Here is a 26,178-nt window from a genome sequence, read left to right on the forward strand (position 1 = left end):
CCACATCGGAGACATCTATCATCGCCCTTGAGGCCCAGACGGTGCAGTTTTACCGGTGTGAAATAGAGCCGGTGCAGGAATTTATAATGGATCAGGCGGAGACGGGTGTTTCCAGTTACAGCATGTGTGTGAGAGCAGCTCGTCTCCCACTGCTCGTCCGATAAGGGTTCGGGTAGGTCAGCGTCCCAGTCCTGCCGGGCTCTAAAGGGGGGGGGCGAAGGGGCCACCTGGACATGTTTGCACAACATGGAGACTACATGTTTCGGGACCGCGGCCTGTAGCAGGGAATGCAGAGGTGCCATGATTTCTGGTTCGTCCGGAAAGTTGGGTGTGACGGATTTAATGTTTTGTCGGAGGCGGACATAGAGGAAAGTATCCATCATCGTGGGGGCATTGTCCCCAAATATCTGTACAGCTGTGCGGAAGGTGCCCTGCAAGTAAAGATCTCCCCACGTGTTTATAGCGTATTTGACAAGGAATTTACGTCCCAATTCTTCTCGGGCGACACTCACCCTGGGGTCGTTAGCCACCGCCATTAAAGGCGAGTAGGCGAATAGTACCCCCATGTGCCCTGCAATGCGCTTCCAGGCCCTGACAGTGCAGTCCACCGTAGTCGGGTCCCTATCGGTCATGCTGACTGTAGCGTAGAGATACCCAGAGGGTTTTTCCGGTCTCATATAACCATCCTCAACCGCCAGGTGGGCCATAAATGGAGGGGGATGGAGCCAGTACGCTGCAAAATGGCCCTGAGCACAATCGTAATATTTTCGGAAGTCCGGGACTTCAAACCCTCCCTGGTGGTAAGGCAGCATCAGGGTTTTTAAACTAAGTCTAGCTTGTTTGCCTCCCCAGATCAGTCGCGAGAGCTGGGAGTCGAGGGCCCTAAAGAAGCAAGACCCCGGGCTATAGGGAATATTCGTAAAGAGATACAATAGTTTGGGGAGGATCACCATCTTAATAAGTGATATGCGGCCCGCCATGGATAGAGTAAGATGTAGCCACCGTGTAACGCTATCCGTCAATTTGTCCAGGACCGTCCCATAGTTAGCCCGGATAAGGTTCTCTCTATTCCTAGTGATTTTGATTCCTAGATATTTGATTTCATCGGGTTCCCACACCAGGGGGTAGTCAAGAGGAAATTCCGAGGTCTTGTCAGTCAAGGGGAACATAGCAGATTTCGCCCAGTTTATCTGTATCCCCGCTATAGCCCCAAATTTAGTAATCTCGCGCAATAAGGGATTCAGATTATCCCGTGGATTGTTCACGTAGAGGGTCATGTCGTCAGCGTACAGTGCAATCAGGAGTTGCCGTTCCGGGTAGACTAGAGCACGATGGTTGTGGTGTTGTCTAAGCTTCGCGGCCAGGGGTTCGATGGCAATAGCGAAGAGTATCGGGGACAGGGGGCATCCCTGTCGGGTACCCCGATGGATCTCAAACGGAGCGGAGCGCGCACCGTTGAGCAGCACCGTAGCTTGGGGTTTATAGTATAACAGTCGAATCCAGTCCAGAAAATTGAAGGGGACTCCCATCCTCTCGAGTAGTGGAAGCAGGTAGTCCCATTCCAGGGTATCGAACGCTTTTGTAGCGTCCAGGAAAATGGCAGCAGCCTCACACCCAGGGTTAATATCTTGAAGCACTGCTTGTAAGGTACGCAAATTATGGGACGTGGCACGGTTTGGAACGAACCCCGCCTGATCTGGAAGGACGAGTCTTTCCATAAGGAGATTGAGACGTGTAGCGAGAACTTTAGCTAAGATCTTGCTGTCTGTATTCAATAGCGAGAGGGGCCTGAAGGAATCGCAATGTTCGGGCGGTTTACCTGGTTTCAGTAGCGATGTTATTAATGCTTCCCGCATCGTGAGGGGGAGCGAGCCCTCCTCCAATGCCGCATAAAAGACCTGTTTCAGTATGGGTGCTAGTACATGTAGAAAGGATTTATAAAAATCTATCGGAAGACCGTCCGACCCCGGTGCTTTCCCTGACTTCATGGACATGATGGCATCTTTGATCTCATCAAGCTCAAGCTCATGATGGAGGAATTTTTGCTGGGACGGCCCCAGCCAGGCAATAGCAGTGTCCTCTAGATATTCCTGCAAATTAAGCGTGTCATTCCTAAGTGAGGTGTAAAGCGAGGTATAGTGTTCAGTTAACACTTGTAGCTGTGTCACGGTATCGTGGTGCGGTGTGCCATGTTTGTCCAATAAAGTCGGGACATAACTTTGATATCGAGGGGTCCTGACTGCACTGGCCAGCGCCTTGCCAGGCCTGTCTCCCTCACCATATATCCGAGCATTAAAGGGCTTACCCAGAAATTAGCCTTCCCTATCCGCCGCTTCTGAGTAGTCGTTCAGTTTGTCCCTGATCTGAGCATGTACTGCGCCGTCCCAATCTCCGTTCGCCATTTCTCGCTCTAGCTGACGGAGCTCCAGTTCAAGCTTGTGTATGTCTGTTCGCAGCGCCCTGAGCACTCCACCCCCTTTGGCGATACAGCTCCCCCTCATAGTCACTTTAAAAGCCTCCCAAACTGTAGTGAGACTAGACACTGAATCAATATTCCGTTCAAAGAACTCTGTGATTTCCAGTTCCAATTCAGCAGTGAATGCAGTGTCAGTCAGGTGTGCGGGATTTAGGCGCCAGTTTAGGAAAGGGGGAGTAGTGAGGGGAATGTTTAGGGAGAGAAGAACCGGGGAGTGGTCCGAGTATGTACGCGCCAGGTGATTTGCTTTGGTTAACCATGGGGATAGACCCGCTGAGACAAATATATAGTCAAGGCGGGCCCATGTGGAGTGGAACGCAGAGCAATGAGTACCCTGTTTGGTGTTGGGATGCATATGTCGCCACGAGTCCACCAGGCGGTGCTCCTTCAGTATTCCCATTAGTGATCTCTGAGTATTAGTATAATGAGAGGCATGTGGGTGCGACCTGTCCTGCGCGGGTATGAGGGCCGTGTTGAAATCTCCCCCTAGCATCACATGATCTATCCCCAAAGCCTGTATTTTCCCCCATAGGGTGAGAAGAGCATCAGGGTCATCCGTGTTGGGACCATAGTAACATGCAAACAGTATTGTGTGTGAGTGTAATTTCCCCCATAGCATGCAGTAGCGCCCCCCAGCATCTATCTCAGTCCCAGCTGGAATGAAATGTGTTCCTCTTTTCACCAGTATTACCACCCCTCTAGCGTAATTGGAATAGGAGGAGAACACCCTGCTCACAGCCCATTTAGAAGCGAATGGAGGGGAGCCGCTTGGCATCAGATGAGTTTCTTGCAGCATAGCTACAGATATCCCGTGCCTGTCTAGATACCCCAGTATTTGTCTTTTTTTCTTTGGGTTGTTCAGCCCCCGTATATTCCAGGAGGCTACTCGGAACTGCGAAGCGGGCAGCGGTCCAGCTACGTCCCCCATACTCCCATCGGAAAAAAAGATCGCCAATCATCCACAACATCCATGCATAAATAACATACGGCAGCAAATATAGGAATCAAAACCCAACTACCCTCTCGGTATGCCCAACTGCTAACGTGGACAATAAACACTTCTGTCCTGCAGGCAATATGTTGGAACATTCCCCCACCCACTCCGGCAACCCCAACCCGCCGGGCATTCTGAACCCACCCAATCCCCATTATCCCTCCCACTCCCCAACTTAAAAACCCTAGAAATGTCACGTATCCCTCCATTCTATCACAAGAAGGGGGGTTTTGGGGCTCGCCCATTGGGGTACCGCACTAGGGGCACCAAACCTGCCATCCACCTCCCTACTCGCACCCACTAGGACCCAGGCAAAGCCCCGGTCTCTCGGCGTGGGACGGAGGTGGACGATCGAGCCTGCCAAATATGTATACCAAGTCAAACAACATTATCGATTTGTACCTCACCGTGGTGTAGGCTTCTAGTCCGTCACCACTTCTTGTCATCGGGGCGGTCACTGTGAATATGGACTATTCCTGCTGGTTCATAGGCGAAGAGGATCTGGAGCGATGGGATTCAGCGTCTTCTCTGGTTTCATCTGCCCTGTGGTGCTTAAGAAAGTCCTCCACCTGTTGAGGATTTTGAAAGAAGTGCTGCTTGCCCCCGTAGGAAATCTTCAGTTTAGCCGGGTACAACATGGCGTATGTCATCTCACGATCCTGGAGCTTTTTCTTAACCCCTATGAATTTCCTCCTGGCTTCCTGCACTGCCTGGGTGAAGTCCGGGAAAAATGAGAGTGTAGTATTGCCATATCTCACCGTGCCAACCTCTCTCGCTCGTCGGAGCACTGCGTCCCGGTCCCTATAATTGAGAAATCTCGCTATGATGGGGCGAGGCTGGGCACCTGGCGGCGGTCGTGCGGCTAAGGATCTGTGGGCTCGCTCCACTATTAAGTGCGTGGAGAACGATTCCTTACCAAAGAGTTCGACGACCAGATTTTCAATAAACACCTCCATTTTCCCAGTGTTGGTGGACTCCGCAAGGCCCAGGACGCGGATGTTGTTGCGCCTGGACCTGGCTTCTAAGTCCTCGTTTTTCTCCGCGATGATTTTTAGGAGCCTGTCCATTTGGGTCACCTGCCTGGCGCTCGCGGTGGCACCATCTTCCAGATCCGATATTCGATCTTCTGCTTCCTTGAGTCTGGTGTCGTGTTGTTCCAGTTTGGTAACCACACTGTCCATGCGAGTATTGATCGTGTCAACTTTGGCGTCAATGCTTGTCAAACTCTGTTGCATGGTCAGCAGCAAGGCTTTCCAGTCGTCCCCCGGCGGTTCACGGGTAGGAGGGCTACCTGCGGGTTCTTGCATGATTCTGGAGGCCCGTTTAGATTCAAATGGTATTTTGGTCTGCTTAGCGTCGTTGCGGCCCATGTCGTGATTAGGTGCACTCGCAGTAGGCGTGTTAGGAGCAGCCAGTGCGTGGCGACGCGAAGTAGCGTTTATGTGACAAGGCGGAGTGGCAGGGCGAGATAGAACCCTTGAGGAGGTGGCACCAGGGGCGCAGTGTATTTCAGAGGTGACGTCTTTCGGAATACCTCGGCTCACAAGTCCAGAATAATGAGGCAGGGCTAGTGAACAATACCACCGGTGACGCAGAAGAATCTATTAACATTGACGCATCAACCAGGGCCTTCCAGTGCGGATCACAACAGTAGAGCAACCAGCAGAGCAACCAGGAAAGCAGTACCTGTAAGGGGGGGGGGTCCAAATCTCGTCACAGTTTGCGTCTTGTAGCCGAGCATGTGGTCTTGGGCAGATATCGCCGGCCCTGTGCCAATGGTCAGCGTGTCCGATGGGCAAGGTCACGCATGCATGAGAAGGAGCAGTGAGGTGGGCTCCGAGTCTCGTCAGCGCGGGCTGGGAACGCTGTGCTCTCCGGGCCGGTGGGTCGACAACCCCCCGTTAGTGCACCTCGTGTGTTGTGAGGCGAGGAGGACGTTTCAGGGGAGCAAGCGGGTGTAGAGAGCGCCGTCTGAGACGCTTGCAGGGTCACTCCAGCAGCATGGGAGGGTCAGAGATAGCAGTTGGGACCAGCGTGATGTCAATGCGCCACAGCGCAGACTGTATGGCAGCTCCCTGCAATAGTTAAGTATTGTCCCAGCCGTGTCGGCGCCACCACAGTACCTGAAGTTATGAGGGAAGCGGCTCCAGATTGTGCACCCTGGCGCTGCTCGCCGAAATCTGCTCCGCCGCCAATGGCCGTTTTCGCGCCTTTTTTCGGCCGTTAGCTGCCGCCCGCAGTCACCTCCAGGACTCGGCGGCAAGAGGGAGGGCTCGCTTTCAATGTATGGAGGTCCTCAGTCAGCATAAGACAGGTGCGGAGGAAGCGGCGGATGTTTGTGTGCACCGCAGTTGTTGTGCCCGCAGCTCCGGTTAGGCCGCAAATCCCCGGACTCTCCCGGCCAGTCAATCCCGGAGTGGCGAGTCCCCTGCAGCCAGCCTGAGCCGCCTCAGAGCAAATCTTCTCACAGCTTCGCTTCCAGTCGGGCGATGGCGACGCTGCTGGCACCGCCGAGTGCAGGAAAGCACCGCGGTCACCACGGTGGGGAGAAAGAGCTAGTAACCCCGGTCAGGATGGTCAGCAGGATCGGTCAAAGGCTCGATCTGGCGAGAGCCTCACTATAGTGCTGCCATCTTGGTCTGGCGCCACCTAGCGCCCCCCCCTAACTGTGTAGTTATCTTGCTTTACTGCTGTTTGTGTGATTAGCTGGGAGGAGCTCACGGCAGCATCCTCCCTATAAAAGTGTAGATGGACCGCTCCTTAACTTTTTCTTGCTTCACATACAGATGGCTTGAGGAGGTACAGGGGAGATGCAGGTCTAATAGACAGAATAGACGATCTGCGCCAGGTGTGTTTCTCTGCATTGGTGTCCCATCACAGGCCCACAAGTGTATGTGTGATCTTTGACTTCTGGCAGTTCACAAGCAGGCGGCCAGGAAACGGTTTCAGCCTATCAACCACTGAGGAGACAAAGCCTTTGTATAAGGAATGAGGAAGCAATGAACACATTCAGCCTATCACAGGAGTTCCCTGAGTGTTCCGAATTATAAATTCTCCATGTCACTGTATTTTATTGAGCCCAAGTAGCTTGCCGTGATCGTATGGTGGTTAGTACTCTGTGTTGTGGCCGCAGCAACCTTGGTTCGAATCCGAGTCACGGCATTGTGGTTGGCAATGTCACGGCAGTTGGGTTTTTCTTTTACAGAATTACCAAATGTACCAGTTGTTTTTGTAAAATTTCTATTAAAAACAGATCCTTTAAAATATTTAAACGATCTAACAACAAATTATTTAAACACACATGATTATAAGATGTAGCTATATTGTACCTACTGACATAAATTATCGTTCTTGAACCTATTTGCGATGGGGGGAATGGAGCTCTCCCCCCATGCCAATCAGAATGCAGTTGCAGTTGAGTGACCTGTGTTGTGGCTGTCTAGAGGGAATGCACAAATGTAGCTGTCTCGCAGCCCAATCCAGACGTCAATTGGAGACAGGTTTTCAGGCAAATAGAGCAGTAAGTGCAGAGAAATGCTCACTCTCTAAAAATGGCATTTATAAAATAGTAAAGTTAAATCCAACCTCACCAGTAAATAGGATTTATCAATAAATAAATAAAGCTTCTCCTCTCTGATATGGAATTACCCCCCAAAAAGTATAAGGGAATACCCAATGCTTACCTATGAGAGGGGTAGACCTCACTGTAGTGAAAAATGTAATAGACTGTTTGGTACTACCAGGACATGCAAACTACCACAGTACATGTGTTACCTTTTACTTACATAGCATGATGCCCCTAGGACTACCTAGGGCCTACCTTAGGGGTTAATTATATGTAATAAAATTGGAGTTTAAGGCTTGGCAAGTAGTTTTAAATGGCAAGTCGAAGTGGCAGTACACTGCAGCACAGGCACTGCAGTAGCAGGCTTGAGACAGGTTTGAAATGCTACTTCTTTGGGCAGCACAATCAGTCCCTGGGTATATGGTATACCACTTTACAAGGGGCTTTCAAGTCAATTAAATCTGTCAGTCAGGTATACTCCAATTACACGCATGATTAGGGAAGAAGAACGTGTACTTCAGCACTGATTAGTAGCGATAAAGTGATCAGAGTCCTAAGGCCAACAAAAAGATACAGCAAAATGCGTAGGTGAAAAGCAATAAGGTAGGGTTGAGGCCACCTTAAGAATGCAAGGTCTAACAAAAACAAATGTAAGGATAACATGAGTAAAACATCAGGTTTCTCTACGGCATTTGGTGAGACAAGTGTGCCTTCTTTTATCTTCCATAAATGCAATCTTTCCCCGACCCCTTTATTATATAGCTCTTCAAGTAAAAAAGATAAAGCACTTACAAAAGAGCCTCAAATACTCAAAGATGGTAGACTTCTGTAATATGGGCCATAGACTAAAAGCAGCACGAAAACAGAGTGCAATAGGGTCCCAAAAACTTGAGTGCCACATGAGAGTATGCATGAAAGCCTATCCTTTTCCAAACTAGAGATATACTCATGCAATTTTTGTTTTTAGGAGAGAATGTGCCTGCTGAAAAAAACATTATTTTTAAAAAGTGCATTGCAGAATACCAGGAATTTGCTGTGGGACACCTTGAAAACTTTCATACAGATTATTTGCACAGATCTTACAGTCAGTTGTTGTGGCCGAGTGGTTAAGGCAATGTACTAGCAATACATTGGGGTCTCCCCGCGCAGATTCGAATCCTGCCAACAATGAGAAACTTTTTAACATCGGCTACAATTTCAGAAGTTAACCTTTAGAATTTCTTCCATGTCAATTTTATAAATAGGTGGCTTATTTTGGTGTCACTATTGCCCTTTCACATATTTATTATCGCTACCCCTTTCATATCTTTGCTATAACACTCGTCCTACATTAGCGCTGGTGCAAACACTTCAAATTATTATACCCTGGCTCTCTCAGTGATACCATTCATGCACTTGAAACTTACTTTACCAATAAAAGAAGCAAATAGAAAAATAAAACAAAAGTGCTTGCTGGATTAGGCAAACACACTTCATAAAACTGCATTTTCTTTTCTATTCTCCCCGTGTTACAAGCTTAACTGCTCCCTGTGTAATTTCTCTTAGCCTGCTGTCCCAGGAAGAGAATTTTATCTAAGGCTCTTTCCGTGTTTTTTTCCTAGTCTTTCTTTCCCTTTTCTTAGATTTGTAACTGTTCCTTTATGTGCTCTATTTAGGCGCCATTAATCTCATTTGAGCTCCTTGTACCTGCTGCTGTTTTCTCCACACCTCATACTGCCTTTTCCCTCTTTCTCTCTTTCTCTGAGGTTGGTGGCTACTTTCCAAAGCTTCTGATGCCCCAATGTTCCTTCATCTTGTTGTCAGACGTGAATTGGAAAAGCAACCAAATTAACAAGCCTTTACCACTCATACATGGCAGAGGTTTATACTTTAATTCAAAGAGCTAAGAAAAGCGTGTTGTGGGGCCCCTACGAGGTATGGTGCTTCCTTCATCATAATTGGGCACGCAGTCATTAGCCACAGCTCTGTTCATGGGTCACTGAGGTCAGTTTCAATAATTCCTCAAAAACCTAACCATGCAGTCCCCCCTAACTGTGTAGTTATCTTGCTTTACTGCTGTTTGTGTGATTAGCTGGGAGGAGCTCACGGCAGCATCCTCCCTATAAAAGTGTAGATGGACCGCTCCTTAACTTTTTCTTGCTTCACATACAGATGGCTTGAGGAGGTACAGGGGAGATGCAGGTCTAATAGACAGAATAGACGATCTGCGCCAGGTGTGTTTCTCTGCATTGGTGTCCCATCACAGGCCCACAAGTGTATGTGTGATCTTTGACTTCTGGCAGTTCACAAGCAGGCGGCCAGGAAACGGTTTCAGCCTATCAACCACTGAGGAGACAAAGCCTTTGTATAAGGAATGAGGAAGCAATGAACACATTCAGCCTATCACAGGAGTTCCCTGAGTGTTCCGAATTATAAATTCTCCATGTCACTGTATTTTATTGAGCCCAAGTAGCTTACCGTGATCGTATGGTGGTTAGTACTCTGTGTTGTGGCCGCAGCAACCTTGGTTCGAATCCGAGTCACGGCATTGTGGTTGGCAATGTCACGGCAGTTGGGTTTTTCTTTTACAGAATTACCAAATGTACCAGTTGTTTTTGTAAAATTTCTATTAAAAACAGATCCTTTAAAATATTTAAACGATCTAACAACAAATTATTTAAACACACATGATTATAAGATGTAGCTATATTGTACCTACTGACATAAATTATCGTTCTTGAACCTATTTGCGATGGGGGGAATGGAGCTCTCCCCCCATGCCAATCAGAATGCAGTTGCAGTTGAGTGACCTGTGTTGTGGCTGTCTAGAGGGAATGCACAAATGTAGCTGTCTCGCAGCCCAATCCAGACGTCAATTGGAGACAGGTTTTCAGGCAAATAGAGCAGTAAGTGCAGAGAAATGCTCACTCTCTAAAAATGGCATTTATAAAATAGTAAAGTTAAATCCAACCTCACCAGTAAATAGGATTTATCAATAAATAAATAAAGCTTCTCCTCTCTGATATGGAATTACCCCCCAAAAAGTATAAGGGAATACCCAATGCTTACCTATGAGAGGGGTAGACCTCACTGTAGTGAAAAATGTAATAGACTGTTTGGTACTACCAGGACATGCAAACTACCACAGTACATGTCTTACCTTTTACTTACATAGCATGATGCCCCTAGGACTACCTAGGGCCTACCTTAGGGGTTAATTATATGTAATAAAATTGGAGTTTAAGGCTTGGCAAGTAGTTTTAAATGGCAAGTCGAAGTGGCAGTACACTGCAGCACAGGCACTGCAGTAGCAGGCTTGAGACAGGTTTGAAATGCTACTTCTTTGGGCAGCACAATCAGTCCCTGGGTATATGGTATACCACTTTACAAGGGGCTTTCAAGTCAATTAAATCTGTCAGTCAGGTATACTCCAATTACACGCATGATTAGGGAAGAAGAACGTGTACTTCAGCACTGATTAGTAGCGATAAAGTGATCAGAGTCCTAAGGCCAACAAAAAGATACAGCAAAATGCGTAGGTGAAAAGCAATAAGGTAGGGTTGAGGCCACCTTAAGAATGCAAGGTCTAACAAAAACAAATGTAAGGATAACATGAGTAAAACATCAGGTTTCTCTACGGCATTTGGTGAGACAAGTGTGCCTTCTTTTATCTTCCATAAATGCAATCTTTCCCCGACCCCTTTATTATATAGCTCTTCAAGTAAAAAAGATAAAGCACTTACAAAAGAGCCTCAAATACTCAAAGATGGTAGACTTCTGTAATATGGGCCATAGACTAAAAGCAGCACGAAAACAGAGTGCAATAGGGTCCCAAAAACTTGAGTGCCACATGAGAGTATGCATGAAAGCCTATCCTTTTCCAAACTAGAGATATACTCATGCAATTTTTGTTTTTAGGAGAGAATGTGCCTGCTGAAAAAAACATTATTTTTAAAAAGTGCATTGCAGAATACCAGGAATTTGCTGTGGGACACCTTGAAAACTTTCATACAGATTATTTGCACAGATCTTACAGTCAGTTGTTGTGGCCGAGTGGTTAAGGCAATGTACTAGCAATACATTGGGGTCTCCCCGCGCAGGTTCGAATCCTGCCAACAATGAGAAACTTTTTAACATCGGCTACAATTTCAGAAGTTAACCTTTAGAATTTCTTCCATGTCAATTTTATAAATAGGTGGCTTATTTTGGTATCACTATTGCCCTTTCACATATTTATTATCGCTACCCCTTTCATATCTTTGCTATAACACTCGTCCTACATTAGCGCTGGTGCAAACACTTCAAATTATTATACCCTGGCTCTCTCAGTGATACCATTCATGCACTTGAAACTTACTTTACCAATAAAAGAAGCAAATAGAAAAATAAAACAAAAGTGCTTGCTGGATTAGGCAAACACACTTCATAAAACTGCATTTTCTTTTCTATTCTCCCCGTGTTACAAGCTTAACTGCTCCCTGTGTAATTTCTCTTAGCCTGCTGTCCCAGGAAGAGAATTTTATCTACAGGCTCTTTCCGTGTTTTTTCCTAGTCTTTCTTTCCCTTTTCTTAGATTTGTAACTGTTCCTTTATGTGCTCTATTTAGGCGCCATTAATCTCATTTGAGCTCCTTGTACCTGCTGCTGTTTTCTCCACACCTCATACTGCCTTTTCCCTCTTTCTCTCTTTCTCTGAGGTTGGTGGCTACTTTCCAAAGCTTCTGATGCCCCAATGTTCCTTCATCTTGTTGTCAGACGTGAATTGGAAAAGCAACCAAATTAACAAGCCTTTACCACTCATACATGGCAGAGGTTTATACTTTAATTCAATGAGCTAAGAAAAGCGTGTTGTGGGGCCCCTACGAGCCATGGTGCTTGCTTCATCATAATTGGCACGCAGTCATTAGCCACAGCTCTGATCATGGGTCACTGAGGTCAGTTTCAATAATTCCTCAAAAACCTAACCATGCAGTCCCCCCTAACTGTGTAGTTATCTTGCTTTACTGCTGTTTGTGTGATTAGCTGGGAGGAGCTCACGGCAGCATCCTCCCTATAAATGTGTAGATGGACCGCTCCTAAACTCTTTCTTGCTTCACATACAGATGGCTTGAGGAGGTACAGGGGAGATGCAGGTCTAATAGACAGAATAGAAGATCTGCGCCAGGTGTGTTTCTCTGCATTGGTATCCCATCACAGGCCCACAAGTGTATGTGTGATCTTTGACTTCTGGCAGTTCACAAGCAGGTGGACCAGGAAACGGTTTCAGCCTTTCAACCACTGAGGAGACAAAGCCTTTGTATAAGGAATGAGGAAGCAATGAACACATTCAGCCTATGACAGGAGTTCCCTGAGTGTTCAGAATTATACATTCTCCATGTCACTGTATGTTATTGAGCCCAAGTAGCTCGCTGTGATCGTATAGTGGTTAGTACTCTGTGTTGTGGCCGCAGCAACCTCGGTTCGAATCCGAGTCACGGCATTGTGGTTGGCAATGTCACGGCAGTTGGGTTTTTCTTTTACAGAATTACCAAATGTACCAGTTGTTTTTGTAAAATGTCTATTAAAAACAGATCCTTTAAAATATTTAAACAATCTAACGACAAATTATTTAAACACACATGATTATAAGATGTAGCTATATTGTACCTACTGACATTAATTATCGTTCTTGAACCTATTTTCGGTGGGGGGAATGGAGCTCTCCCCCATGCCAAACAGAATGCAGATGAATGCAGTTGCAGTTGAGTGACCTGTGTTGTGGCTGTCTAGAGGGAATGCACAAATGTAGCTGTCTCGCAGCCCAATCCAGACGTCAATTGGAGACAGGTTTTATAGGCAAATAGAGCAGTAAGTGCAGAGAAATGCTCATTCTCTAAAAATGGCATTTATAAAATAGTAAAGTTAAATCCAACCTCACCAGTAAATAGGATTTATCAATAAATAAATAAAGCTTCTCCTCTCTGATATGGAATTACCCCCCAAAAAGTATAAGGGAATACCCAATGCTAACCTATGAGAGGGGCAGACCTCACAATAGTGAAAAATGTAATAGACTGTTTGGTACTACCAGGAATGCAAACTACCACAGTACATGTCTTACCTTTTACTTACATAGCATGATGCCCCTAGGACTACCTAGGGCCTACCTTAGGGGTTAATTATATGTAATAAAATTGGAGTTTAAGGCTTGGCAAGTAGTTTTAAATGGCAAGTCGAAGTGGCAGTACACTGCAGCACAGGCACTGCAGTAGCAGGCTTGAGACAGGTTTGAAATGCTACTTCTTTGGGCGGCACAATCAGTCCCTGGGTATATGGTATACCACTTTACAAGGGGCTTTCAAGTAAATTAAATCTGTCAGTCAGGTATACTCCAATTACACACATGATTAGGGAAGAAGCACGTGCACTTCAGCACTGATTAGTAGCGATAAAGTGATCAGAGTCCTAAGGCCAACAAAAAGATACAGCAAAATGCGTAGGTGAAAAGCAATAAGGTAGGGTTGAGGCCACCTTAAGAATGCAAGGTCTAACAAAAACAAACTAAAGATAACATGAGTAAAACATCAGGTTTCTCTACGGCATTTGGTGAGACAAGTGTGCCTTCTTTTATCTTCCATAAATGCAATCTTTCCCTGACCCCTTTATTATATAGCTCTTCAAGTAAAAAAGATAAAGCACTTACAAAGGAGCCTCAAATACTCAAAGATGGTAGACTTCTGTAATATGGGCCATAGACTAAAAGCAGCACGAAAACAGAGTGCAATAGCGTCCCAAAAACTTGAGTGCCACATGAGAGTATGCATGAAAGCCTATCCTTTTCCAAACTAGAGACATACTCATGCAATTTTTGTTTTTAGGAGAGAATGTGCCTGCTGAAAAAAACATTATTTTTAAAAAGTGCATTGCAGAATACCAGGAATTTGCTGTGGGACACCTTGAAAACTTTCATACAGATTATTTGCAGAAACCATACAGTCAGTTGTTGTGGCCGAGTGGTTAAGGGGATGGACTAGAAATCCATTGGGGTCTCCCCGCGCAGGTTCGAATCCTGCCAACAACGAGAAACATTTTAACATCGGCTACAATTTCAGAAGTTAACCTTTAGAATTTCTTCCATGTCAGTTTTATAAATAGGTGGCTTATTTTGGTGTCACTATTGCCCTTTCACATATTTATTATCGCTATCCCTTTCATATCTTTGCTATAACTGTCGTCCTACATTAGCGCTGGTGCAAACACTTCAAATTATTATACCCTGGCTCTCTCAGTCATACCATTCATGCACTTGGAACTTACTTTACCAATAAAAGAAGCAAATAGAAAAATAAAACAAAAGTGCTTGCTGGATTAGGCAAACACACTTCATAAAACTGCATTTTCTTTTCTATTCTCCCCGTGTTACAAGCTTAACTGCTCCCTGTGTAATTTCTCTTAGCCTGCTGTCCCAGGAAGAGAATTTTATCTACAGGCTCTTTCCGTGTTTTTTTCCTAGTCTTTCTTTCCCTTTTCTTAGATTTGTAACTGTTCCTTTATGTGCTCTATTTAGGCGCCATTAATCTCATTTGAGCTCCTTGTACCTGCTGCTGTTTTCTCCACACCTCATACTGCCTTTTACCTCTTTCTCTCTTTCTCTGAGGTTGGTGGCTACTTTCAAAAGCTTCTGATGCCCCAATGTTCCTTCATCTTGTTGTCAGCCGTGAATTGGAAAAGCAACCAAATTAACAAGCCTTTACCACTCATACATGGCAGAGGTTTATACTTTAATTCAATGAGCTAAGAAAAGCGTGTTGTGGGGCCCCTACGAGCCATGGTGCTTGCTTCATCATAATTAGGCACGCAGTCATTAGCCACAGCTGTGATCATGGGTCACTGAGGTCAGTTTCAATAATTCCTCAAAAACTTAACCATGCAGTCCCCCCTAACTGTGTAGTTATCTTGCTTTACTGCTGTTTGTGTGATTAGCTGGGAGGAGCTCACGGCAGCATCCTCCCTATAAAAGTGTAGATGGACCGCTCCTTAACTTTTTCTTGCTTCACATACAGATGGCTTGAGGAGGTACAGGGGAGATGCAGGTCTAATAGACAGAATAGAAGATCTGCGCCAGGTGTGTTTCTCTGCATTGGTGTCCCATCACAGGCCCTCAAGTGTATGTGTGATCTTTGACTTCTGGCAGTTCACAAGCAGGCGGCCAGGAAACGGTTTGAGCCTATCAACCACTGAGGAGACAAAGCCTTTGTATAAGGAATGAGGAAGCAATGAACACATTCAGCCTATCACAGGAGTTCCCTGAGTGTTCCGAACTATAAATTCTCCGTGTCACTATATGCTATTGAGCCCAAGTAGTTCGCCGTGATCGTATAGTGGTTAGTACTCTGTGTTGTGGCCGCAGCAACCTCGGTTCGAATCCGAGTCACGGCATTGTGGTTGGCAACGTCACGGCAGTTGGGTTTTTCTCTTACAGAATTACCAAATGTACCAGTTGTTTTTGTAAAATGTCTATTAAAAACAGATCCTTTAAAATATTTAAACGATCTAACGACAAATTATTTAAACACACATGATTATAAGATGTAGCCTTATTTTTGTTTTTAGGAGAGAATGTGCCTGCTGAAAAAAACATTATTTTAAAAAAGTGCATTGCAGAATATCAGGAATTTGCTGTGGGACACCTTGAAAACTTTCATACAGATTATTTGCACATAACGTACAGTCAGTTGTGGCTGAGTGGTTAAGGTGATGGACTAGAAATCCATTGTGGTCTCCCTGCGCAGGTTCGAATCCTGCCAACAACGAGAAACTTTTTTACATCGGCTACAATTTCAGAAGTTAACCTTTAGAATTTCTTCCATGTCAGTTTTATAAATAGGTGGCTTATTTTGGTGTCACTATTGCCCTTTCTCATATTTATTATAGCTACCCCTTTCATATCTTTGCTATAACTCTCGTCCTACATTAGCGCTGGTGCAAACACTTCAAATTATTATACCCTGGCTCTCTCAGTCATACCATTCATGCACTTGAAACTTACTTCACCAATAAAAGAAGCAAATAGAAAAATAAAACAAAAGTGCTTGCTGGATTAGGCAAACACACTTCATAAAACTGCATTTTCTTTTCTATTCTCCCCGTGTTACAAGCTTAACTGCTCCCTGTGTAATTTCTCTTGGCCTGCTGTCCCAGGAAGAGAATTTTATCTACAGGCTCTTTCCGTGTTTTTTTCCTAGTCTTTCTTTCCCTTTTCTTAGATTTGTAACTGTTCCTTTACGTGCTCTATTTAGGCGCCATTAATCTCATTTGAGCTCCTTGTACCTGCTGCTGTTTTCTCCACACCTCATACTGCCTTTTCCCTCTTTCTCTCTTTCTCTGAGGTTGGTGGCTACTTTTCAATGCTTCTGATGCCCCAATGTTCCTTCATCTTGTTGTCAGACGTGAATTGGAAAAGCAACCAAATTAACAAGCCTTTACCACTCATACATTGCAGAGGTTTATACTTTAATTCAATGATCTAAGAAAAGCGTGTTGTGGGGCCCCTACGAGCCATGGTGCTTGCTTCATCATAATTAGGCACGCAGTCATTAGCCACAGCTCTGATCATGGGTCACTGAGGTCAGTTTCAATAATTCCTCAAAAACCTTACCATGCCGTCCCCCCTAACTGTGTAGTTATCTTGCTTTACTGCTGTTTGTGTGATTAGCTGGGAGGAGCTCACGGCAGCATCCACTCTATAAAAGTGTAGATGGACCGCTCCTTAACTTTTTCTTGCTTCACATACAGATGGCTTGAGGAGGTACAGGGGAGATGCAGATCTAATAGACAGAATAGAAGATCTGCGCCAGGTGTGTTTCTCTGCATTGGTGTCCCATCACAGGCCCACAAGTGTATGTGTGATCTTTGACTCCTGGCAGTTCACAAGCAGGCGGCCAGGAAACGGTTTCAGCCTATCAACCACTGAGGAGACAAAGCCTTTGTATAAGGAATGAGGAAGCAATGAACACATTCAGCCTATCACAGGAGTTCCCTGAGTGTTCCGAATTATAAATTCTCCATGTCACTGTATGTTATTGAGCCCAAGTAGCTCGCTGTGATCGTATAGTGGTTAGTACTCTGCGTTGTGGCCGCAACAACCTCGGTTCGAATCCGAGTCACGGCATTGTGGTTGGCAATGTCACGGCAGTTGAGTTTTTCTTTTACAGAATTACCAAATGTACCAGTCGTTTTTGTAAAATGTCTATTAAAAACAGATCCTTTAAAATGTTTAAACGATCTAACGAATAAATTATTTAAACACACATGATTATAATATGTAGCTATATTGTACCTACTGACATAAATTATTGTTCTTGAACCTATTTGCGGTGGGGGGAATGGAGCTCTCCCCAATGCCAATCAGAATGCAGATGAATGCAATTGCAGTTGAGTGACCTGTGTTGTGGCTGTCTAGAGGGAATGCACAAATGTAGCTGTCTCGCAGCCCAATCCAGACGTCAATTGGAGACAGGTTTTCAGGCAAATAGAGCAGTAAGTGCAGAGAAATGCTCACTCTCTAAAAATGGCATTTATAAAATAGTAAAGTTAAATCCAACCTCACCAGTAAATAGGATTTATCAATAAATAAATAAAGCATCTCCTCTCTGATATGGAATTACCCCCAAAAAATATAAGGGAATACCCAATGCTAACCTATGAGAGGGGCAGACCTCACAGTAGTGAAAAATGTAATAGACTGTTTGGTACTACCAGGACATGCAAACTACCACAGTACATGTCTTACCTTTTACTTACATAGCATGATGCCCCTAGGACTATCTAGGGCCTACCTTAGGGGTTAATTATATGTAATAAAATTGGAGTTTAAGGCTTGGCAAGTAGTTTTAAATCGCAAGTCGAAGTGGCAGTACACTGCAGCACAGGCACTGCAGTAGCAGGCTTGAGACAGGTTTGAAATGCTACTTCTTTGGGCGGCACAATCAGTCCCTGGGTATATGGTATATCTCTTTACAAGGGGCTTTAAAGTAAATTAAATCTGTCAGTCAGGTATACTCCAATTACACACATGATTAGGGAAGAAGCACGTGCACTTCAGCACTGATTAGTAGTGATAAAGTGATCAGAGTCCTAAGGCCAACAGAAAGATACAGCAAAATGCGTAGGTGAAAAGCAATAAGGTAGGGTTGAGACCACCTTAAGAATGCAAGGTCTAACAAAAACGAACTAAGGATAGCATGAGTAAAACATCAGGTTTCTCTACGGCGTTTGGTTAGACAAGTGTGCCTTCTTTTATCTTCCATAAATGCAATCTTTCCCGGACCCCTTTATTATATAGCTCTTCAAGTAAAAAAGATAAAGCACTTACAAAGGAGCCTCAAATACTCAAAGATGGTAGACTTCTGTTATATGGGCCATAGACTAAAAGCAGCACTAAAACAGAGTGCAATAGGGTCCCAAAAACTTGAGTGCCACATGCGAGTATGCATGAAAGCCTATCCTTTTCCAAACTAGAGATATACTCATGCAATTTTTGTTTTTAGGAGAGAACGTGCCTGCTGAAAAAACCATTATTTTTAAAAAGTGCATTGCAGAATATCAGGAATTTGCTGTGGGACACCTTGAAAACGTTCATACAGATTATTTGCACAAAACTTACAGTCAGTAGTTGTGGCCGAGTGGTTAAGGCGATAGACTAGAAATCCATTGGGGTCTCCCCGCGCAGGTTCGAATCCTGCAAACAACGAGAAGTATTTTAACATCGGCTACAATTTCAGAAGTTAACCTTTAGAATTTCTTCCATGTCAGTTTTATAAATAGGTGGCTTATTTTGGTGTCACTATTGCCCTTTCACATATTTATTATCGCTACCCCTTTCATATCTTTGCTATAACTCTCGTCCTACATTAGCGCTGGTGCAAACACTTCAAATTATTATACCCTGGCTCTCTCAGTCATACCATTCATGCACTTGAAACTTACTTTACCAATAAAGGAAGCAAATAGAAAAATAAAACAAAAGTGCTTGCTGGATTAGGCAAACACACTTCATAAAATTGCATTTTCTTTTCTATTCTCCCCGTGTTACAAACTTAACTGCACCCTGTGTAATTTCTCTTAGCCTGATGTCCCAGGAAGAGAATTTTATCTACAGGCTCTTTCCGTGTTTTTTTCCTAGTCTTTCTTTCCCTTTTCTTAGATTTGTAACTGTTTCTTTACGTGCTCTATTTAGGCGCCATTAATCTCATTTGAGCTCCTTGTACCTGCTGCTGTTTTCTCCGCACCTCATACTGCCTTTTCCCTCTTTCTCTCTTTCTCCGAGGTTGGTGGCTACTTTCCAAAGCTTCTAATGCCCCAATGTTCCTTCATCTTGTTGTCAGACGTGAATTGGAAAAGCAACCAAATTAACAAGCCTTTACCACTCATACATGGCAGAGGTTTATACTTTAATTCAATGAGCTAAGAAAAGCGTGTTGTGGGGCCCGTACAAGCCATGGTGCTTGCTTCATCATAATTAGGCACGCAGTCATTAGCCACAGCTCTGATCATGGGTCACTGAGGTCAGTTTCAATAATTCCTCAAAAACCTAACCATGCAGTCCCCCCTAACTGTGTAGTTATCTTGCTTTACTGCTGTTTGTGTGATTAGCTGGGAGGAGCTCACGGCAGCATCCTCCCTATAAAAGTGTAGATGGACCGCTCCTTAACTCTTTCTTGCTTCACATACAGATGGCTTGAGGAGGTACAGGGGAGATGCAGGTCTAATAGACAGAATAGAAGATCTGCACCAGGTGTGTTTCTCTGCATTGGTGTCCCATCACAGGCCCACAAGTGTATGTGTGATCTTTGACTCCAGGCAGTTCACAAGCAGGCGGCCAGGAAACGGTTTCAGCCTATCAACCACTGAGGAGACAAAGCCTTTGTATACGGAATGAGGAAGCAATGAACACATTCAGCCTATCACAGGAGTTCCCTGAGTGTTCCGAATTATAAATTCTCCATGTCACTGTATGTTATTGAGCCCAAGTAGCTCGCCGTGATCGTATAGTGGTTAGTACTCTGCGTTGTGGCCGCAGCAACCTCGGTTCGAATCCGAGTCACGGCATTGTGGTTGGCAATGTCACAGCAGTTGGGTTTTTCTTTTACAGAATTACCAAATGTACCAGTTGTTTTTGTAAAATGTCTATTAAAAACAGATCCTTTAAAATATTTAAACGATCTAACGACAAATTATTTAAACACACATGATTATAAAATGTAGCTATATTGTACCTACTGACATAAATTATCGTTCTTGAACCTATTTGTGGTGGGGGAATGGAGCTCTCCCCCATGCCAATCAGAATGCAGATGAATGCAGTTGCAGTTAAGTGACCTGTGTTGTGGCTGTCTAGAGAGAATGCACAAATGTAGCTGTCTCGCAGCCCAATCCAGATGTCAATTGGAGACAGGTTTTCAGGCAAATAGAGCAGTAAGTGCAGAGAAATGCTCACTCTCTAAAAATGGCATTTATAAAATAGTAAAGTTATATCCAAGCTCACCAGTAAATAGGATTTATCAATAAATAAATAAAGCTTCTCCTCTCTGATATGGAATTACCCCCCAAAAAGTATAAAGGAATACCCAATGCTAACCTATGAGAGGGGCAGACCTCACAATAGTGAAAAATGTAATAGACTTTTTGGTACTACCAGGACATGCAAACTACCACAGTACATGTCTTACCTTTTACTTACATAGCATGATGCCCCTAGGACTATCTAGGGCCTACCTTAGGGGTTAATTATATGTAATAATATTGGAGTTTAAGGCTTGGCAAGTAGCGTTAAATGGCAAGTCGAAGTGGCAGTACACTGCAGCACAGGCACTGCAGTAGCAGGCTTGAGACAGGTTTGAAATGCTACTTCTTTGGGCGGCACAATCAGTCCCTGGGTATATGGTATATCTCTTTACAAGGGGCTTTAAAGTAAATTAAAACTGTCAGTCAGGTATACTCCAATTACACACATGATTAGGGAAGAAGCACGTGCACTTCAGCACTGATTAGTAGCGATAAAGTGATCAGAGTCCTAAGGCCAACAAAAAGATACAGCAAAATGCGTAGGTAAAAAGCAATAAGGTAGGGTTGAGACCACCTTAGGAATGCAAGGTCTTACAAAAACGAACTAAGGATAACATGAGTAAAACATCAGGTTTCTCTACGCCAGGGGTGCCCAAACCTGTCCTGGCGGGCCGTATCCATGCCAGATTTTTGGGATATCCCCATCTGGTGATCACGGTTCGATCCCCGGCGCCGGCGGCAGATCAGAGTGCCCAGGACGGGGTCCATGTGACCCGGGCAGTCCTATCCCCTGGGTGTACGTGGTTGTCCGACATGTCGGTCGGATGTGCTTTTACGTACCGGATCGGAATCGGCCCCCATAAAATCATACGTAAAGTATATTGCAAATCAACCTGAAATCTGCTGGGTCAGAAAGGGCTCGATTCCGATCCGTGTCGGAAGGTTAGGAGTCCGTACGAATTTGTCGGGACGGCATGGCAGAGTGCCCGGGATGGGCTCCATGGCTCTTGGGCAGTCGTCCCCCGGGCGTCCGGGGCTCCATCCAGGCCGACGGCATGCAGAGTGCCTGGGACGGGCTCCATGCGTCCCGGGCCTTCGTCCCCCGGGCGTCCGGGGCTCCATCCAGGCTGACAGCATGGCAGAGTGCCCGGGTCGGGCTCCATGGTTTTCAGGGTGGTCCTCCCCTGGGTGTCGGGGCGCTCCAGGCCGAAGGCATGGAAAAGTGCCCAGGACGGGCTCCATGCGTCCCGGGCATTCGTCCCCCGGGCGTCCGGGGCTCCATCCAGGCTGACGGTATGGCAGAGTGCCCGGGTCGGGCTCCATGGCTTTCACGGTGGTCCTTCCCTGGGAGTCTGGGGGCTCCAGGCCGAAGGCATGGAAAAGTGCCCAGGACGGGCTCCATGCGTCCCGGGCACGGGCACGGGGACGGGGACAGGGTCGGGAGAGTCCAGGCGGCTTCACTTCCGTGTCCAGCCATCTGATCGGCCAGATTCCCTCGGCCATCTGGTCGCCCGGATCCCCCCGGGCATCTGGTCGCCCGCAACGCTTTCCTATGGGGCGACCAGATGGCCGAACTTCCCTGGAATTCCCGATGAGGTGCCATTCGCTGCCCGGATCCCAGCGAGGGCTCCAGGAGGTCGGGTACATTCGCGCCTTGGGTCCCCTCTGTCACCTCGCGTGCACAGATTACAAGAAACGGGGGTAATTTTCCTCCGGATTACTAGGGAGAAGGGTACGCCCGGACACCCCTCCGAGGCTGGTGGTTCTCTGCCATGGGGACCAGATGGGCTATGCCTGGGCAACACCTCCCTAGGCCACCCGGGGCTTCCTTCCTCCAGGCCAACTGCATGTCAAATTGCCCAGGACGGGCTCCATGGCTCCTGGGTAGTCGTCCCCCGGGCGTCCGGGGCTCCATCCAGGCTGACGGCATAGAAAAGTGCCCAGGACGGGCTCCATGCGTCCCGGGCATTCGTCCCCTGGGCGTCCGGGGCTCCATCTAGGCTGACGGTATGGCAGAGTGCCCGGGTCGGGCTCCATGGTTTTCACGGTGGTCCTCCCCTGGGTGTCTGGGGGCTCCAGGCCGAAGGCACGGAAAAGTGCCCAGGACGGGCTCCATGCGTCCCGGGCATTCGTCCCCCGGGCTTCCGGGGCTCCATCCAGGCTGACGGCATGACAGAGTACCCGGGACGGGCTCCATGAGTCCGGGACAGTCCTCCCCCGGGCGTCCGGGACACCCATCTCCAGGAGGCCAACGGCATTGGCAAAGTACCCAGGACGGGCTCCATGGGTCCCGGGCAGACCTCCCTCGGGCGTCCGGGGCACCCATCTCCATGAGGCCAACGGCATTGGCAAAGTACCCAGGACGGGCTCCATGGGTCCCAGGTAGACCTCCCCCGGGCGTCCGGGGCACCCATCTCCACGAGGCCAACGGCATTGGCAAAGTACCCGGGAAGGGCTCCATGGGTCCCGGGTAGACCTCCCCCGGGCGTCCGGGGCACCCATCTCCATGAGGCCAACGGCATTGGCAAAGTACCCAGGACGGGCTCCATGGGTCCCGGGCAGCTTCCCCCGGGCGTCCGGGGCACCCACCGCCAGGCCGACGGCATGTCAAAGTACCCAGGACGGGCTCCACGGGTCCCGGGCATTCCTCCCCCAGGTCGTCCGGGCCCTAGAGCTCCGGTGGTCCAACCTGCGCCTGAGGCCCAGCCGGGGTCCAAGATCCCTGCCTTGCGTGGGCAGGCAGTCAGGAACCCTACCGCGAAGGCTTGGGATGGATGGGGAGCTGGGAGTCCTTTCGATCCCGGCCCTCTGGTCGCCCGCGATGCTTTCCAATGGGGCGACCAGATGGCCGGGCTTCCCTGGAAGTCCCGATGAGGTGCCATTCGGCTCCTGGATCCCAGCTAGGGCTCCATGAGGTCGGGTTCTTTTACGCCTTGGGTCCCCTCTGTCACCTCGCGTGCACGGATTGCAAGAAAGGGGGGTAATTTCCCTCCGGATTACTAGGGGCAGGGTACGCCCGGACACCTCTCCAGGGCTGGTGGTTCTCTGCCCGGGGGGACCAGATGAGATATGCCTGGGCAACACCTCCCCCGGGCGTCTGGGGGCTCCATTCTCCGGGCCAACGGCATGGCTCAATGCCCAGGACGGGCTCCACGTGTCCCGGACAGACCTCCCCTGGGCGTCCGGGGCACCCATCTCCAGGAGGCCAACGGGATGGCAAAGTACCCGGGAAGGGCTCCACGGGTCCCGGGCAGCCTTCCCCCGGGCGTCCGGGGCTCCCACCTCCAGGCCGACGGCATGTCACAGTGCCCAGGACGGGCTCCATGGGCCCCGGACAGCCCTCCCCCCGGGCGTTCGGGGCACACATCTCCAGGAGGCCAACAGCGTTGCAAAGTACCCGGAAAGGACTCCACGGGTACCGGGCAGTCCTCCCCCGGGCGTCCGGGGCACCCATCTCCATGAGGCCAACGGCATTGGCAAAGTACCCGGGAGGGGCTCCACGGGTCCCGGGCAGGCCTCCCCCGGGCGTCCAGGGCACCCACCTCCAGGCCGACGGCATGTAAAAGTGCCCAGGACGGGCTCCATGGGTCCCGGGCAGCCCACCCCCGGGCATCTGGGGCACCCATCTCCAGGAGGCCAACGGAGTTGCAAAGTACCCGGGAAGGGCTCCACGGGTACCGGGCAGTCCTCCCCCGGGCGTCCGGGGCTCCCTTCTCCAGGCCGACGGCATGGTTCAATGCCCAGGACGGGACGTCAAGTGGCCAGGACGGGCTCCATGCGTCCCGGGCATTCGTCCCGGGACGGGGACGGGGTGGGGAAGAGTCCAGGCGGCTTCACCTCCATGCCCGGCCATCTGGTCGCCCGGATTCCCACGGCCATCTGGTCGCCCGGATCCCCTCGGGCATCTGGTCGCCCGCAACGCTTTCCTATGGGGGGGACCAGATGGCCGAACTTCCCTGGAAGTCTTAATGAGGTGCCATTCGCCTCCCGGATCCCAGCGAGGGCTCCATGAGGTCGGGTTCTTTCACGCCTTGGGTCCCCTCTGTCACCTCGCGTGCACAGATTGCAAGAAAGGGGGGTAATTTGCCTCCGGATTACTATGGGGCAGGGTATGCCCGGACACCCCTCCAGGGTTGGTGGTTCTCTGCCATGGGGACCAGATGGGATATGCCTGGGCAACACCTCCCTAGGCCACCCGGAGCTTCCTTCCTCCAGGCCAACTGCATGTCAAATTGCCCAGGACGGGCTCCATGGCTCTTGGGCAGTCGTCCCCCGGGCGTCCGGTGCTCCATCCAGGCCGACGGCATGGCAGAGTGCCCGGGACAGGCTCCATGCGTCCCGGGCCTTCGTCCCCCCGGGCGTCCGGGGCTCCATCCAGGCTGACGGCATGGCAGAGTGCCCGGGACGGGCTCCACGGGCCCCGGGCGTCCGGGGCTCCCTTCCCCGGGCCAGCGGCATGTCAGAGTGCCCAGGACGGGCTCCACGGGCCCCGGTCATCCGGGGCACCCTTCCCCGGGCCAGCGGCATGTCAGAGTGCCCAGGACCAGTTCCACGGGTCCCGGGCAGTCCTCCCCCGGGCGTCCGGGCTCCCTTCCCCGGGCCAAAGCATTTCAGAGTGCCCAGGACGGGCTCCACGGGTTCCGGGCGTCCAGGTCTCCCTTCCCCGGGCCAACGGCTTGTCAGAGTGCCCAGGACGGGCTCCACGGGCCCCGGGCGTCCGGGGCACCCTTCCCCGGGCCAGCGGCATGTCAGAGTGCCCAGGACGAGTTCCACGGGTCCCGGGCAGTCCTCCCCCCGGGTGTCCGGGGCTCCCTTCCCCGGGCCAAAGCATTTCAGAGTGCCCAGGACGGGCTCCACGGGTCCCGGACGTCCGGGGCTCCCTTCCCCGGGCCAACGGCATACAGGAGTGCCCAGGACGGGCTCCACGGGTCCCGGACGTCCGGGGCTCCCTTCCCCGGGCCAACGGCATACAGGAGTGCCCAGGACGGGCTCCACAGGTCCCGGTCGTCTGGGGCTCCCTTCCCCGGGCCAACGGCTTGTCAGAGTGCCAAGGACGGGCTCCACGGGTCCCGGTCGTCTGGGGTCCCTCCCCCGGGCCAACAGCAGGTCAGAGTGCCCAGGACGGGCTCCACGGGTCCCGGGCAGCCCGCCCCCCGGGCGTTCGGGGCACCCATCTCCAGGAGGCCAACGGCGTTGCAAAGTACCCGGGAAGGGCTCCACGGGTACCGGGCAGTCCTCCCCCGGGCGTCCGGGGCTCCCTTCTCCAGGCCAACGGCATGGTTCAATGCCCAGGACGGGCTCCATGTGTCCCGGACAGACCTCCCCCGGGCATCCAGGGCACCCATCTCCAGGCCAACGGCATGGCTCAATGCCCAGGACGGGCTCCATGGGTCCGGGGAGGCGTCCCATGCGCCTCCGGGCTTGGGAGCCCCGGCTGGGTCCAGGGGCCCGGGCGGGCCCTGGGTCGGGTGCTCCGGCCCTGGTCCCTGTCTCCCAGCCTACCGCACTGCCAAGGGCCTAGGAATGGGTTCCGTTGTTCCCGGGGAGCCTCCCCTTGCTTGGCTGGGTTCAGGAGCAGTGGCTAGGGCCCCTGAGGGCCCGGGGAGGGCTGCCTCCCCAC

General features: G+C 49.1%; 5 non-coding genes across 5 annotated transcripts; all 5 read left to right on the top strand.

The window, feature by feature from the left end:
* Positions 1-8,123: 8,123 nt before the first annotated feature.
* On the top strand, positions 8,124-8,205 carry TRNAA-AGC (transfer RNA alanine (anticodon AGC)). The gene has a single exon. It is a non-coding gene; the product is annotated as a tRNA-Ala (tRNA).
* Positions 8,206-11,053: 2,848 nt separating this feature from the next.
* Positions 11,054-11,135, top strand: TRNAA-AGC (transfer RNA alanine (anticodon AGC)). The gene has a single exon. It is a non-coding gene; the product is annotated as a tRNA-Ala (tRNA).
* Positions 11,136-13,991: 2,856 nt separating this feature from the next.
* TRNAS-AGA (transfer RNA serine (anticodon AGA)) lies at positions 13,992-14,073 on the top strand. The gene has a single exon. It is a non-coding gene; the product is annotated as a tRNA-Ser (tRNA).
* Positions 14,074-15,359: 1,286 nt separating this feature from the next.
* TRNAH-GUG (transfer RNA histidin (anticodon GUG)) lies at positions 15,360-15,431 on the top strand. Its single transcript has one exon. It is a non-coding gene; the product is annotated as a tRNA-His (tRNA).
* A 4,599-nt stretch (positions 15,432-20,030) lies between these two features.
* Positions 20,031-20,102, top strand: TRNAH-GUG (transfer RNA histidin (anticodon GUG)). Its single transcript has one exon. It is a non-coding gene; the product is annotated as a tRNA-His (tRNA).
* Positions 20,103-26,178: the final 6,076 nt, after the last annotated feature.

This window comes from Lissotriton helveticus, chromosome 12 (genome assembly GCF_964261635.1).
Source record: "Lissotriton helveticus chromosome 12, aLisHel1.1, whole genome shotgun sequence".
Taxonomy (NCBI): domain Eukaryota; kingdom Metazoa; phylum Chordata; class Amphibia; order Caudata; family Salamandridae; genus Lissotriton; species Lissotriton helveticus.